Below are 9,647 nucleotides of genomic sequence, written 5' to 3' on the forward strand. Positions count from 1 at the left end.
TGAGCCCTCGAGCTGAGGAGAAGGGCGGGCTGCGGTGGCAGCCTTAAGATCTACCTCAGATCTGCTGTGGCAGTGAGGTGTAGTGTCTGTGGTGGGCAGGTATACTGTAATGTTCTGAAGCAGGTGGTTAAGGAGGCTCTGGTTTTATAGAAACAACTGCTCCAGCTGTAATATCCATCATATCTGAGCTGCCCTGTGTGGCTGTGGTACTTGGGGGGGTTAATGGGAGCAGGGTGGCCTGTGAGGGTCCCTGCGTTGTGTGGGTATGAGCAGTATATGGTCAGGCCGTAAATAAAGTGCTCATTTGGGCTTTATATGCCCTCAATGTGCTTCAATTAGCATCACATTCATGTATATTAAGGTAACTCCCAGGTGTTGTAAGAAGTGCTGATAGGAGAAGCTATTTTCTCTATCGAAAATAGAGAAAAACAATTAAAAAAATAGAGAAAACAATATTGAAAATATATTGAAAATAGAGAAAATATTGTTCTGTTTTCTCTATTGAAGCCTTCAGCCATAACACGCACGTGAACGTTGGCTTTTTAAGTGACTTTAATTCTGTTCTTGCTTTTGTTGCAGGGTAAAGCTCGGAATGGAAACAACATCTGCCACATTTAAAGCTTTGAAGCTGAAAAGATTGAAATGAGGATTGGGAAGGATTTCAATGCACTGAGTACAGGAGGGGGAAACCAAGATGGAGAGAGAATACAGGAGTCACTGCATCTACTTCCATATGGTTTGTGTTCACGTTGAGTTTGAAGCTATGAAGGAACAGACTTAGCAGTAGGTAATCATAGATGTATCTTAATTCATTAAAGTAGGTTAATTAAGCAAAAAAAAAAAACAAGAAAAAATAAATTTGGTTGTAAATTTACAACTGTCAAATCAGCTACAATTTAATGTGGTGGCATCAAGGTAAGTAAGTGTACACCCGTATGTAATTTCATACAATACATTGAGACTTTTGATTCCTGAAGTTGAATCACAGCTACATTAAACCCACTTGTAGTCTGACTACAAAGCATCCACAGGTGAATTGAATTGATATTTCCTTAAAACCAGAAATGATCTGGTTTGTAATTCAGAGAGAAGCATATCTGAATAAACAGGAAGTCTTATTTGAAAATGGGATCTGCTTTGAAGATTGTATTTATAAGACCAGGCAGGTTGTTTTGTATGGACATTTTTAATGAATAAACGGACCATTCTTGCAACATTTATCCAGTTTACAGAATCATCAGGTTTGGAAATCAATCAAAGCTTTGATGTGCTACTGTATTTTTTTCCTTCCCCTGACATAATAGGGATGCTTTTAAAGAGGAATCGTTTGGAAAACTAGTTGAAGACTATGGACTCTGTTTTCTCTGTGCTATCAGAAGGTTAATTTGGCTTTTGCTTTGAATGCAGCAGCCCCGTTGTGCTCGTGGGCAGAATCGTGCTGCTGTCTGAGGTGCTGAAGCCAGAGAGCCGACAGGGGGTCCTGGAGATCCCCACATACCCCACATTGTGCCCCATTACACAAGTCAAAACGACACCCCCAGTGAGTAGAGTAGGAAGACTGCAGTTCACATGGGTGTATTTGACGAGGGGTTTAAGTTAGGCTGTTGATTAACATGTTTTAAAAAGAGAGACTGTAATTAGTCTTTACAGCAATACAGAAGCATGGCTTGTAAGAAAGATGCATTTGAATTTCATGGCATTAATGCTTAGTGGTAGGCCACTGCATTCTGGAAATACTTTGAACAGCTTTGGTATTTTTGAAGATAAGCATGTTTTCAGTCTACACTGCAGTGCTTCCTGGATGATATTTTATTTGTGTAAGCATTATTTTGTGAAAGTTTTACCTTTAAATCTGGGCTAATGCAAAGAGGTGGCACTTGGATTCGTTGGTCTTTATTGTTGTGCATCCAAGATGAAATTGAAAAGGGTAACGCTCTAAAAACAGGAACACATTATCTAAGAATGATGATGCTTCACCGTTTTTATGTATTATTAGTATCTAGAATTCACAGGACGTGCTTAGCCATAAGAAGCCATCCAAGAGAATTAACGTGAGTGAATTCAACTTGTTAGAAAGATTCTTTCTGCTTGCTTGCTTGGAAGTTTACAGTGATTATCTTGAAGAGGTGATAATAGAGATCCCTGATAATTGTAAGTGTAAAACAGAAGCATACAGCAGTTTAGCTGTTGGTAGAAATAATGCATTCGTGACTCAAAATAGTTGGCTGTGCCAGAAGATTCTCCTTGAAATTAATTTCCGTTCCTACACATGCTATCACTGGGATTTGATAACATCCTCCATTCAGGACTGTGCAAGAGAAAGCTGAAATCAAGCTGTGATGAAAAGGAACAAACTGATTGGTCTCTGCAAACTCCGAGCCATGGAGATAGTGTTAGAAAGCGTCCTGATGACGTGAAGGGTTGAAAGCCAATCAAATGGAGTGTGAGGAATCTGCCAAACTGCTATTTCAGATGACAGAGCCAGCTAAAGAAGCCGTGTATTTTTATCCTGGGAGACAACAATTCAGATTAGGGGAAAATAAACATGAAGTTGAAATCAGATTTTCTTGGCACAGCTCTTAAGGGGTGCTTGCACATTACATATCTGATGATATTGTCTCTGTAATAAGTACCATGGTTATGCAATAGGTTAACATACTATAAAATGAGAAATACAATCCATTAATTTATTATGCCTATTTAATCACTTTATCTTTGTGTCTGCTCTGTTATTTCTACGTATCTGCATTTTAACATCAATTTCTTCATTCTTGTTTAATGTAGCTCATTTTAAAGGTTCTTAATTTTCTGTCTGCTTTTGCCTGTTGCTTTCCTCGTTTTTTAGATATTCAGATGAAAATCCCATGCAATAACCAATTTCTCAGGTGATCTATCTTTTGTTTTTTAACAGTGCACCAGAAATGCAGCAACAAAGCCCAGATCTTTGAATGCTATGAATTCGCTGTTCCATTGCAGATATTACAGTTCTGCTCAGCTACCACAAGAGGGACGTAGAAGGAAAGCTAAGATAGCCCAGGAGAAAAAAAAGAAAGCAAATCGAAAGAACAGTTTCATGCAGGTTCTTAGCAACATACGTTTTGCTTTTGTTTAGAAGGATCTTCTGGGATCATTACACTTCTATAGTTTCCTCCACCCCTAATAAACTTTAAAAGCTCTATAGACCGTAGAAAATGTGTTAATAAGCATTAATAGCTAAAATGGATCTTTTCCCAGAACTCCATAACCTTTCCTTGGCGTTTTCCTGCTGGAATGTCTTTAGCAGAGTTGGGACAGGGTGTGGTTGGGCTGGCTGTGTTTTTGTTCCATCTCTAGCTATTGGACCAACAAAAACTGCAGCGTTTAGTAGGCATATGGGCAAGAAGGTTATGGAGCTATTTTTGTTTATTTCTATTTAATTTTCACAAATTAATGGGCGATGATGCACATGTCCTGAGATCAGAGCTCATATAAATGCCTTCGTGAAACAAGAGGACCATAAAAACCTTCTAAGTAAATACTGAAGGATTTATTGGACTATTGTGGCATTAAAAAGCCCAGTCTTAGCACGCAGTAGATTGAAAGTAATGCACATGTATATTTTGGGATCTGCATCCTATTAATGCCTGATGTCAGTAAAGCTTCAGCCATTGTGAGGCAGAGGCATAATTAGTTGGGCATGTGGCTTCATCTGAGCAGTAATACTGGAAGAAAGGGCTGTTCTGAATAAGATGGATTTTTCTTTAAATTATGATCATTATAATTTTATGAACTTCAGTCCTTAATGCTTAAATTTGTATAACAAGTATTTTAACATCACATTAGAAGATCCCTGTCAAGTGATACTAGATTGAACAGCCTTCTTTAAAAAGCCCTTTAATCCCCAAAAATGCTTTCACAAGCTGAAAGCACATCAGAGAGGTATTATTGTGTGAATGTAAAAATTTCCCTAAGGTGCCAAGAATCTGAGTGCACCAGTAAATGCAACCCAGCTTTGATTACAAGAGTATAAATAACATGGTATTGAAAACTCACAGAAAAGGGGCTATCACTCATTGCCAGTGGAATCTGAATACTTTTATCCTTCAGCAAAGTGTGTAATGTTTCTGTTTCAACCAATTTATTTGCAGGTTCAGCTGCACTGTGGCTATAAAAAAGTATTCCTGAAGCAAACTGGATGATGTGCACTTTAAAGCAATGGAGGAAAAGGAGAAGAAGATCTTGACGTTTCTTCAGTGATCCCAGATAAAGAAGATACTTAGATATTAAGGTGACGAAGGGCATATAAAGATAATAGCAACATATGAAACTAGCTATAAACTCTGGGCAACAAACCAGTTTTCTTTCTCTGTCTAAGCTAAGTGGATAGTAAAAAGCTGATAAACCATGAAAATGTAATTTGATGTTGAAGGAGGATTTAAAAATCCTTTATCTCAGTAGAAAATTGGAAATCCTTCCCCTCAAAATGTATTAAAATGCCTTTTACCTCTTGTTCCTTGTAAATAGCTGAAGTGTGTGGTCATCCTAAACAATGCCACGTTAGCACCAAATCTGACTTCATTCAACATATGTAGGGGAAACATCTTTTTTAAAACAGAGCTTCTGGTTTTTTTTTATTGAAGTTTTTGCTTGCAAAAAGTATTAGGTGAAATGAGCCACTTCTCTTTAACTGGCCACAGATGTCAGGTTGCCCACAAAAAAGCCTGGTTTTTAAAATCCAAGGAAAATACTTGGAAATAGCAGGTATATTCCTGAAGATATTTGAGAGTTGCTTATTAAGTTTGCTTTTTGTAGGAGTTCTGCAAGAAGCAGACTCATTACAAATACTCTGTTTCAAAAGGGGCATCATCTTTTCTTGAAGTGGGATTTCTTCAAAACCAACATTGTTGTATCTCAGCTTGTAAATGAGTGTTGACTCTCTCGTTTAACTACAAAGAATGTACATGTTTCTTTGTTTAATTTCTGGCACTTATCCTGGGCAGATGGAGGAGCAGTGAGGTTATTTTGGTATAATGTAAAATCCAGCACTTCTCAACGAGTTTTGATGTGTTTGAATTGTGTGGACTGGTGTCTCCCAGTGTCTTTTAGCAGAGAAAATAGAAGAGTGGTGCTTTTTCAGGTTATCCCCAGTGTCTTAATTGTATAAATACCTTGAGTTTTAGCAGTGTGATTTCTTATGTGATAACAGCTTGCTTTCCTCTCAAAGCATTACTGCTTTACAAACTTCTTCTTTTTTTCTTCTTCTTTTTAAACTTTTAGGGAAGGTAACTTGCAAGGAGTTAAATGTGAGGCTGTTTTTCCTAAAGAGTATATTAAGAGTTTGAGGGTTTTTTTGTGTCATAACCTGATTTTTTCCTTCTCTAGCTCTTTAAATGAATAACTTACTTGCATTCTCTATATTTAAAGTAAATCCTTCCAAGCTAAACCTTCTTCCTGCTGTGGGAAAAGTCTGTTAATTTGGCGTTTGTCTTAAAAATGAAATAACGTAAGTAATCCAATAATTAGGTGCATTGCCCTCTGGGCTTTGTTGTGGGAGGGAGTCTGTCTAAACTTCTCTGATGGTTATACGTGTAAGAACACGTGTTTAGCCACATAATGTGGCTGCATGATTTAATGCGAGTGGTTCAGATTCCTGTTGGCCTAAACACCTGCATCCGAAATGGTCCTTGTCATGAAATAACAGCCATTTAGTTTTCTGCTCTCCAGCTCCTAAGGATTAACAGGTTTTCATGGACACCCCAGTTCTTTTTGATGTGAAATGCAGACTTTGACAACTGGGCCTTATCTTTCCATTGCCAACATTAAAGCTTCAGGAAACAGCAAGTATAGAACTTTCATGCAGTTGTAGCAGCTATAGGTAGGACAAGTAGTACAAACAGCTGCTTCTTTCTTGCTTGCCTGAAAAAGTTAAAAGTAAATCTAGAATTAAGGGAGACCAAATATGTTAGGTGTTGCAGTAGTTTTCCCCTGATTGAAGCCCTTCCATGAAAAACCTTATTTCTGATGTTTTGGGGTGAGTGCAGGGCAAAAAGAGGTTGGGTGCTGAACCAGTCTGGTTTCAGGATGGAGAAACTTACTTGAAGCGGAAAGAATGTTTTCCTTGCAGCATCTTGTGGATTTGAAGAGGAACCAAGCCAGTACTGGAGGCAGGTCATGAATGGTTACTGTGTAGCTGTGTAATGCCTTCCCAGAACTCATGAGTTCCTTGGAAATGTACCCAGGCCACTGGTGGCATTCTGTCAAACAGTATATGAAAAGATCAAGAGGCTGGTGGGTCCCAGGTTTTAACAGCACTCCTGGGACTGAATGATTCCATTTATTATACTATCTGCTTCCTAAACGCAGTGGGCTTAAGGGGATTTGCTTCTATTTGCTTGAAAAAGAGTTTCCAAGTATCAGATTGATGATATGGAGTGTTTCCTATAGCTTCTTTGCATGCCCATGCTGTTTTTGCCTTTTTCAATGCAGTTTCATAGCCTGCTCCTCAGCTGCTATGCCAGGGCAGAGGAAAAGCCATTTTCCCACCCCAGGTTGTTGTTGGTTGCTGGGACTTCCTCATGCTGACTGATTTAAGACCTGCTGACATGCCTTAGGAGCATCCACACCCTGATGGCATCACCTCGGGACCTTCTCTGGACCTAATCCAACCTGCCCTCTCTCTGCTAGGCTTCCAACAATGCTTCCAAATGGCTAACCTTTGCTTTTGGCTTTGCCCTGCCTCCTGCGTGAAGGGCAGCCAGTGTGACAATGAATGATTGGAAAGGTTCTGGAAGTGCTATGAAAAAAGATGGAAGGAAAATGAGTCCTTTCTTCCTTCTCCATCCGGTGTCATGCAGACTGGCAGTTATCAAGTGGTGCCATCTGAGATTCATGATGAAGAGGCTAACATGGAAGTGGAATTTGCTTGGATTCCTGGACCCTGAGCAAGGTTCATGGCAACCCTTTGAACCCATCACGGAGTGTGGAAAGTGTGAACTGGGTCTGTTTGTACTAAAAATGAATTACCAGACTTAATTTATGGTCAAACAGGAGTTTTCAAATTGTTTTTCAGTTTCCATGAGTCCTATGTCATATGGAAGAAACCCAGAGCACAGAAACACCGTATGCAGTTGTTAGCAAATGTTATTAAGAAAAATGAAATCCTATGCCTTTATTTCAGCTATAGTATGAAGACTGAGCATAGGTGCTCTGGGAAGCTTGCTGGCAAGTAAATGGCATTCCAATCCCGGACAAGATACTAACATATTAGGCCACTTTCTTGGCTGCAGGTTATTATATGACTTTACTGGAAGAAATTATTGCAAAAAGGATCTGAAAGTCTGCAAAGCAGTAATTCTAAGTAGCGCTTTGGTAATGATGTCATTTAAACAAGAAGTAATATTAAACATTGGGCAATGACCTTCTTTGGATCAAGAGCAACACAAGGCCACTAGCCAGAATGCAGAATTTCTGCAGCAGGAGAAGTTGCACAGTATAATAAAAGTCTTGTGCAAAGTCCAAAGTATGTAAGGTCAAGGTCAAAAACAAAAAGACCATGTTAGAATGACACTGAGGAATGGCAGAATAAATAAGGCAGTATTTTCTATGACTGTGAAGGTTTGCAAGGAGATGGAGTGGAGGAAGCATTGTAATTCTAGCCATCTATTGTGTATATTTAAGATCAGTCTGTTAGTGTTCAAGTAAGAAACCAAATCATGGGTTAGCTGGAGCACTGGGAGAATGTGAATGATTGTTGTGATATCATATGAATCTTAAACTATTTGTTCTTTGGGAACTTAAATCCAGTTCTAACTTGCATCCACCTCTCTACTGAGAAAGCAGAAAGGCTGACATGAAACAAGGGACATTATTCTTAATGGATATGTGGAAATATCAGAAATGCCATCTACAAATTGTGTTACTGTGGGTTTTTTCTTAATGGAATGACCCATTATGGAACTACACATGGTCTGTATTGAAGGATCAAACTAAGGTATGGAGATTAACCCTTTGCTGTTATGTTTGTGTAGCTTTAACTCAGTTCATCTTTGAATAGCTGGAGGCCTGGTCAGCTTCTTAGGAGGCTCCACACACCTCACCCTGTTTTCCCTCCTTGTATCACTCGTTCTGTGTTCCTTTAGAGGCCACCTCAAAGCTCATCTGAAAAAAGCAGAAAGGGAGGGGGCACCTGCAGGAATAAATGGCAAAAGCTCCTGGTTTATAGCGAGGTTTAGAAGTGCAACTTGGATCTTCTTAGAACAGTTTCTCTTCCTGCTGTGTTAGGAGTAACTCCCAGATGTGACTTGAAGCCAGCAAATGATCTCAGGCAGTGAGATCAGATTTTGCTGAGTATACAGGGTTAGACATGTTCATTGCTCTCCTTCCAGAAGATCTCCTATCCAAACCATGCATTGACATTTGATTTTCTTGGGAACATTGGCCTTCACAGTAGCCTCTACAGCATTTGTGTATAGAAACCCACAGTTAACAATGTTGTCTCTTGCCTTGCCAGTTGAAAATTGCTTTTGTGATGTCTATTTATTCACCTGAGGCGTGGGGTTCCTGGAATTGTGTGTGCTTTCCTGGAAGATGTATTGGACAGTGTAATGGCTTGTGCAGAAAGCATTCAAAGACTGAAGCAATGTCAAGGAGAGACAAGGCAGCTGGACTTTAGGGAGAGCTCTCAGATTCCACTTTTATGATAGGTATTTCTCTGGCCATCATTGTTTCAGGAACTTAATGTCGCTTACACCCAAAGTGTTTTGGCTTGAATAAAGGTTAATGGAAGAAACCGAGTGCTGTGCTGGCCAAAAGCAATTGGCCATTATTGAGGGAAGCATTGCAAAAATACAGAGGATCGAACTTCTAGTTTCCATGTGGAATTAGAATTAGCAAAATCTTGTGACTTTTGCAATTAGATGCCATCTTTGGATGGAGCAAGTGGTTTAAGTGAAGCAATGACTTAACTCTGAATCTTTACCCAGATCTTGATACTGAAAAATATCATGAAAAAGATTGATTTTGCCTTTATGGCTGTTTTTCAGACTTTGGGTGGGGTCAGCAAAGGGAATTGCCAGAAATCTCCAGAGCCAGTTCATTCCTCTGAGATTTCTGGTCTGATATTTTCTTGAAAACTCAGGAGGTTTGGATTATTCTCCAGACTCCATCTTTCTGGAGAGCTTCCCACTGCTTTTTAAGCCTGTGTACATGAATGCCATTTTTCCATTTCTCTAGGGGTGAAAATAAACCGTAGTCTGAATGATGCTGAATTTTCCTCTGAGTTTCAAAATGATGTACAAAGGAACACAAATTTCAAATAAAGCCAGTAATCTCCAATGTCTCAAAGCTTATGAAAGTAAAAAGGGCTTGTGAAAAAGAGATCTATGGTGAGGTGGGCTGACACTGTAGCATAGCAGGGAAAGCATGTGTTTAACCAGTCGTTATCTCCACAATCAGTGATAATGATGAAACAAGCCGTTCCATAAATGTTTCACAAACTGTTCACTTCAAGGCTGATAGGCTTCTTGAGTTGATCCTCTTGACTTGCACCTGCTAATAACTTCCTATGTAGTCTGGACAAGGTAACACAGGCATTCCCTTCAGCACTGAGAAAGCTGCAATTTGGATCATGTTCTTAAGTCATACCTGTGTGCTTTTGGGCCTGACTGGAG

General features: G+C 39.3%; 1 long non-coding RNA gene across 3 annotated transcripts; it reads left to right on the forward strand.

Moving 5' to 3' along the window:
• The first annotated feature begins 16 nt into the window (after positions 1-16).
• On the forward strand, positions 17-8,495 carry LOC107325361 (uncharacterized). Of its 3 annotated transcripts, none has more exons than XR_014935080.1 (4): positions 17-123; positions 580-736; positions 2,912-3,079; positions 4,128-5,427. It is a non-coding gene; the product is annotated as an uncharacterized LOC107325361 (long non-coding RNA). The 3 variants fall into 3 exon arrangements; XR_014935079.1 differs by lacking the exon at positions 17-123 and adding an exon at positions 6,466-8,495 and having other exon boundaries at positions 580-787; positions 4,128-4,267; XR_014935078.1 differs by lacking the exon at positions 17-123 and having other exon boundaries at positions 580-787.
• The last annotated feature ends 1,152 nt before the right edge of the window (positions 8,496-9,647 follow it).

Source organism: Coturnix japonica, chromosome 16 (genome assembly GCF_054131305.1).
Source record: "Coturnix japonica strain WE chromosome 16, WE-NBRP24, whole genome shotgun sequence".
Lineage (NCBI taxonomy): Eukaryota > Metazoa > Chordata > Aves > Galliformes > Phasianidae > Coturnix > Coturnix japonica.